At 39.6% G+C, this 7,334-nt stretch overlaps 1 pseudogene; it reads right to left on the bottom strand.

The window, feature by feature from the left end:
* Nucleotides 1–4,589: 4,589 nt before the first annotated feature.
* LOC124973526 (olfactory receptor 14C36-like) lies at nucleotides 4,590–5,523 on the bottom strand (annotated as a pseudogene).
* Between the last annotated feature and the right edge of the window lie 1,811 nt (nucleotides 5,524–7,334).

A 7,334-nucleotide genomic window follows, 5' to 3' on the forward strand; every position in this document is an offset into this window, starting at 1 on the left:
AGGGGCTGAGGGAAGTTTCCAGGACTGTGGGCAGATTCTCTGAGGAGAGGCAGCCTAAGGAGACTCGTCTGTGAAGGGTGAGGCTCCCAGGCCCAGGAGGTAGGTCCGGGCCCCTGGGAACGTTGCAGAGGAAGGCAGCCCAGCCCAGGTGGTAGTTGTAGATTGAGGGGAACCTCTAGAAGAGGAACTGACCAGTGAGACCTCCCCACCGGGTGAGTCTTCCCTGCCAGATGAGGTTTTCCCACAAGTACGGTAAAACCAGAGACACAGGCACAAACAGGCCTTGTCTCAGCCCACAGCCTAGTTCCCTGTTGGATGACCATTGGTCAACAAGTGGAGGTACCTCTGCCCACTATCAGGGAATATGCACACCTGAGGGTCACCACCCCTAGAGAGGCAACTTCCTTGGGGAGCACCGCATTATCAACTTCCTCCAAGTCTGCAGGCTACTGTAGGATAAAAGGGGATATACTAGCAATTTTCAGGGACATTATAAGTCAATAGAGGAAATCTGCAATATCTTAATGACCCACTGATTCCTGAACAATATGAGAAAACAAGGGAAGAAAATGCCCCAAACAAATCTAGATGTTACATCAATAAAATCCAACGACAGCATGGCAGAAGAAATGACAGAAAGGGAGTTCAGAATGTACATAATTAAAATGATCAGGGAAGCAAACAATGAGATGAAAGAGCAATTGCAGGCATTGAATGATGAGATGAAAGAGCAAATGCAGGCATTGAATGATAGCACCAATCAACAGTTAAAAGAGCAAATACAGGAAGCAAAAGATCATTTCAATAAAGAGTTAGAGATATTGAAAAAAAACCAAACAGAAATCCTTGAAATGAAGGAAACAATAAACCAAATTAAGAACTCCATAGAAAGCATAACCAATAGGATAGAACACTTGAAAGACAGAACCTCAGATATTGAAGACAAAATATTTAACCTCGAAAACAAAGTCGAACAAACAGAGAAGATGGTACAAAATCATGAACAGAATCTCCAAGAACTATGGGATATCATGAAAAGGCCAAATTTGAGAATTATTGGGATTGAGGAAGGCTTAGAGAAACAAACCAAAGGAATGAACAATCTTTTCAATGAAATAATATCAGAAAATTTCCCAAATCTGAAGAATGAAATGGAAAATCAAGTCCAAGAGGCTTATAGGACTCCAAATACACAAAATTACAACAGACCCACACCAAGGCACATTATAATGAAAATACCTAACATACAAAATAAAGACAGAATTTTAAAGGCTGTGAGAGAAAAGAAACAAATTACATTCAGGAGGAAACCAATACGGATATCAGCAGACTTTTCAATCCAGACACTAAAAGCTAGAAGGGCCTGGAACAACATTTTTCAAGCTCTGGAAGAAAATGGATGCCAACCAAGAATCTTACAGCCAGCAAAACTTACATTCAAATTTGACGATGAAACAAAATCATTCCATGATAAACAAAAGCTAAAAGAATTTACAAAAAGAAAGCCAGCATTACAGAACATTCTCAGCAAAATATTCCATGAGGAAGAGATAAAAAATAAAGAAGCAAATCAGCCAAGAGAGGAATTATCCTGAAGGAACTGTCAAATAAAGGAGGAACCAAGTTGTGTCAAAAAAAATAAATAAATAAAATTTAAAAATGAACCAAATGACTGGGAATACAAATCATATCTCAATAATAACCCTGAATGTTAATGGCCTGAATTCATCAATCAAAAGACATAGACTGGCAGATTGGATTAAAAAGAAAGATCCAACAATATGTTGCTTGCAAGAGACTCACCTCATAGAAAGAGATACCCATAGACTAAAGGTGAAAGCATGGGGAAAAACATACCATGCACATGGACTCAGCAAAAAAGCTGGAGTATCCATCTTCATATAATGTGGACTTCAAGCCAAAGCTAGTCAGAAGGGATAAAGAAGGACATTTCATACTGCTTAAGGGAACCATAAATCAGCATGATATAATAATCATAAACATCTATGCCCCAAACAGTGGCTCATACATTTATGTCAAACAAATCCTTCTCAATTTCAGAAACCAAATAGACCATAACACAATAATACTAGGTGATTTTAACATGCCTCTCTCACCACTGGACAGATCTTCCAAACAAAAATTGAACAAACAAAGAAACCATAGATCTCAATAACACAATCAATAATTTAGACTTAACAGACATTTACAGAATATACTATCCAACCAAGAGCGAATACACTTTCTTCTCAGCAGCACATGGATCCTTCTCTAAAATAGACCATATATTATGCCACATAGCTAATGTTAGCAAATACAAAAAGATAGAGACACTACCTTGTATTCTATCAGATCATAATGGATTGAAGTTAGAAATAAATGAAAGAGTAAAAAACAGAAACTACTCCCTGGGACAGGGAATTCTGAGAATAGCAAAATAACCATAATTTTGCATCAGGGCTGTGACCTTCAAGCCTGCCTGCTCTGCAGACACTTTTTCAGAAATAAATTTTGATGATGTACCTATGTAATAAACATGCTGAGTCAGCTCTGGGTCACTGTTCTCAACCAAAAATGAGTATCCCACATGATTCCATCTGCCTTTAAAGGTTAGTATGCTTTTTTAATAATCTCATATCACTCCTCACTGGTATCTGAATTAACATCTGTGCAGTTCGAAGCCCATAAACACAAGTAATGCTCTAATAAGTACTCTTAAATAGTGTCCTTATTAGGATAGACCTTATATTTGAGAAAAACTGACTTCAAAAATGGATCTTTGACATAAGTGATATTACAATAAAAATATTCATTCCTTGGTTCATAACTAGTATGCAAAGTAAAAGTTTTGCCAAATTTTGCAGAAGTCCCTTACCACATCCACACACTTATGGAATTTTGCAAACTTTGATATATCATGAGGTCCTTACATCATATTTCATTTTTTCATTTCTTTGCTACCAAGTCTTTCAATAAGAAAGATAAGTTAAATGTCCAAAACTATGCCTCTAAGAGATACCTCTCAATAGGAATGGTGGTTGCAACTTAATTGCTTCCTAATTTTATCCATTAAATTTAAACAATTTACCTGAATACTTCAACTCATTAAAAATTCAAGAATTAGCATCAATGAGCTATAGTTGTAAAGGAAATGCATGTAAAGGTGGAATGTGCAGAACTCACTGGGGTTATCTCAAGGTCCTTCTGCTCTAGCAGGGAACAAGAAGCAGTGAGAACCAGTAGCCATGGGACACAGTTGGTGGACAGAGCATGTGTTCTGGGATGGATCCCGTGACAGGAGGTCAATGCTTCCTAAATCAGCCATCACTGGGGTGCTACTGAATCCTAAAGCAAGCATTCCCTTGTCTGCAAACATCAAGAAATGCTTTTATTCATTCATTATGTATGTTTAGGCTTTTGTGTTTTCCTAGGTAGTAAATGCATTTATATTTTTTGTCCACTATTTACTTAAAGGTGAACAAAACTCTTCTCAGAATTTGGAAATTGATGTGTTTACTATAATTTCTATGAACTCTTTTGTTCTTATTTTGCTATATTAGAATTCCTTGATAAATTGACAGTAAGTATATGTCATTTGCAATTAATTATTTGCACAGCAAATGCCAGTGAGGATGCTGAAGTTTTTGAAACAAACACACTGTGTAAAAGGTTGAAAGACTGCCACAGGGTGTGAAGGGAGAAGTATAGAGGTTTACCTTACGATGTGCAGAGAGAGTGAACTTTTGGCATGGGTGAGACTCTGAGTTCAGACAATTACAGTCCATCTCCTCATCTTTATCAGACATGACACATTTCTTAAATATTACAAAATTAAGATGAGTAGGAGGAAAACTGTCAGAAAACTGATCTTCAATTCAGCCCTGAGGTTGAGTCCCTGTCACAGGGTCACCCTCATACATAAGAGAAGACTGGCAGCTAATGTGGCTGAGGAAGGCATGTGCTCTTCCCCAGTGGGTGGATTTGACTGTCAGGATGCAGGGTGCCATAACCACAGCCCTCTGTATACTTCACAGACAAGGAGATTCTTCTTTTTCCATGTTCCAATGGAGAGAATTATTACTGTGATTCTCTCTATAATTTTGGTGATAACTACCTTAAGATTTGATTTTTGCTTATTTCCAATGTAATTAAATTGACACAGATGTGTACCACAGACTTTCCATATTTACCTCACTCATCACCAAATAAGACCACTGAATGTAATCAAATGAGGTGAGTTCATGTGGTCTGCATGTTTAATTTGTGATGGTTCCCTCTTTAACACTATGAGATAGAGCTATTGCAAACACTTTGGTGAATCATCAACATATATAATTTTTTAAAATTTCAATAAATACTTGAAATATATTCATTCATTAAAAGATGCATTTGCTAATATTATACATTTTATGAAGGATATATAGAAATGTTGTTGTAAATAAAAAATACTTCATAAGATCAAGTATCCAGGACCAAATAGGTGACATTAGAGAAAGCAGTGTGACTTGTAAAGCACAGCTATGAAGACCATTGTACCTAATTAAGAACCTGAATCAGTGAAAGTAGGATAATGCTGAAAACCATCTTTATCATTTTTCTGAGAGCAACTGTCTTCCCATGACTCTCCTCACAGCTTCCTTTACTTGTTTATTCCTGAGACTGTAGACGAGAGGATTCAAAAAGGGAGGAACCATGGTATAAAAGGCAGAGAGAATCAAGTCCTAGAATGTGTCAGAGTTTGCCGAAGGTCTCAGGAACACACCTGTGATGGAACTGAGGAAGACGGACAACATGAGGATGTGAGGGGAGCAGATGGAGAAGGCATTCCCTGGGGCTCTGTTGGGAGATGTAAGCACAGTAGAAAATATGCCAATAGATGACATGGTAATAAAAATGAAGCAACCACCACAGACCACCACAGCAGACACAAGAATAAGGACCTCAGTTAATGGTGGTGTCAGAGGAGGAGAGCATTAGTAGAGAGGGGACATCACAGAAGAACTGATGGACTACGTTTGACTGGCAGAATGACAGCTGGAATGTGATCCCAGTGTGCACAACTGCATACACCAGGCCAATGAGCAGGGAAGCCAGGTTCATGCAGACACAAAACTGAGCATTCATGATGACCGGGTAGTGAAGGAGCTGGCAGATGGCCACATAGCAGTCCCAGGCCATGATGGAGAGACAAAGAAGTTCAACACATGCACTTAAAATGACCAAGAAGATCTGGGTTGCACAGCCAACTACTGAAATGGGCCTGTTTCCAGTGATGGAGTTGACACAGGCATTGGGGACAGTGATGGAAATGAAGCACATGTCCAAGATGGACAGGATCCTGAGGAAGAAGTACATGGGTGTGTGCAGGTTCTGGTCAGCAGTGGTGACAGTGACAATGAGCAGGTTCCCTAACAAAGTACTCAGATAGGTCAGTAGAAATACCATGAAATAGAGGAAACTGAGTTCCCAGCCATCAGAAGAACCCAGGAGGAGAAATTCAATTACCATGGTGGAATTTGCCATGTTTTGCAAATTGTGGTTGACTGGGAAGACAAAGAGGTAAAAGGGGAAGTAAAGAGTGATTAATGCAATTACTGTACATATCATTTCCAGTGTTTTCTTGTTCTTTGCAGTTTCTTTTCTTGCATAGGAAAGGTCACTCCTGGTTTTCTGATATGTTTAATCATTTCTGATCAGAGAGCACCTCCCCATGCAGGTGTGGAACTCTGAAGCCCAGGGTCTGGGTGTGACCTGCCGGGTTGTCTTCAGCTCCTCTATCATGCCTCCCTTGACCTCCTGAGACTCCCCTGCAGAACACTTGCAGGTGATGCTCACCTCCTCTGCTGCAGGGCCACCTGAGTGACAGCATGTTCTTAATGCTCTGTGATTTAGTAACTTTAATTCTCTCCCATAAATACAGTTTAGTGTGATTTTGTCATTGTATCCACACTAAATTATTCAAATTACAATTTCTCAATATTTTAAATAGGAATCTATTCACAGTGTCAGAATATTTATCATTATGAACATGAAAAATTTTTACTCATGAGTAAACAGTCTCTAAAAAGCACACATTCCCATTCCAGGCCCACAGGTCCAGAGCTGTGGTGATATAAGGTTACTGACTGCACCTAGACTCCCCTCAGTCCCACACTCTCCCCACTGCTCCCAGGATGTGGCTGGTGCTGTCTCCTGGCCACTACCCTCAGCCAGACCTACTATGCCTCCCCTGAGACTCTGTTTTCTTCTCCAACTGATCAGTGTATGGTGTTTAAAGTCTCCAGTTTCCAACCCAGCCGACATTCTCCTAAACTCCTACTTTTTCTGTTAATATGTTTTTACTCTGTGTTCAATGCCCTGAAACTGAATATTCTATTATCTAAACACTCATTTGTCCTCTTATTGTTGACACCATCCATTATATTCCTTTCTTCTCACTGTCATAATTCTACAAAAAGATACTGAGTGTTTACACTGAAAGGAGGATTTTGCTCATAGTTACAGCACTTTTGCAGCATCTTATTACAGTTCAGTCCTGAGTCCCCCACATCATCATTTCCTGTGCCCTCTGGAAACCTGGGTCCTCCTCCGCACCTTGCTAGATTAACCACACTTGCCCTTAGAAAAATGATCCCGATGAGCCTGTCTTGGCTCCTCTGGAAAAAAGTATGTCCCCCACTGTCACGTGTGGGTGTTCAGACAGAGGTAGATTGGTGTTAATTTCACAGCCAGTGTGAAATTCATGTGGTCCTATGCAGTCTACTTGCAGTCTTTGTCTCCCCATCCCCATTCCTCCCTGGCACAAACCCGACTTTCAGCCTGAGGGAGCAACCTGTTCACTACTGACTCCTTTACAGTGAGCTATTGATTTAATTTGTACCATTAGTAAGTACTGGAGTTTAAAAGACTCAATACAATGTTTCCTCTGAAATCCTTCTTATAATGTCTAATTTTCATTCCAATTTTGTGGAGTGTTAGAAATCAACATGTCATACTACCTTTTCCTAAATCTGTATGTATGTATTCATCACCCTAGGTCACTGGTGCAAATTACTTAATTCTGGTCTGTGTATCATTCATTATTTTATCTTTTAGGGGCAATGCATGACTTCCTGGACAGTGGTTAATGAACTAAAATGCCTAGTTGATTTGTTGACTGACAATTCACCTGGACTGAATTTCTTTCTTATTCTGATTGGCATAAGAAGAGCTCCCAAGCAGGCTCTGCCCCTTCTTCACTGCTGTAGCACACACAGTGCAGGCTGCAGTGAGGTCATCAAGTCCAGGTTCCTGGGTACTTGCCAGATAAGTCTTTTAAAGTAGAGCTCTCTCAA

The sequence above is a fragment of the Sciurus carolinensis genome, assembly GCF_902686445.1.
Source record: "Sciurus carolinensis chromosome 19 unlocalized genomic scaffold, mSciCar1.2 SUPER_34, whole genome shotgun sequence".
Taxonomy (NCBI): domain Eukaryota; kingdom Metazoa; phylum Chordata; class Mammalia; order Rodentia; family Sciuridae; genus Sciurus; species Sciurus carolinensis.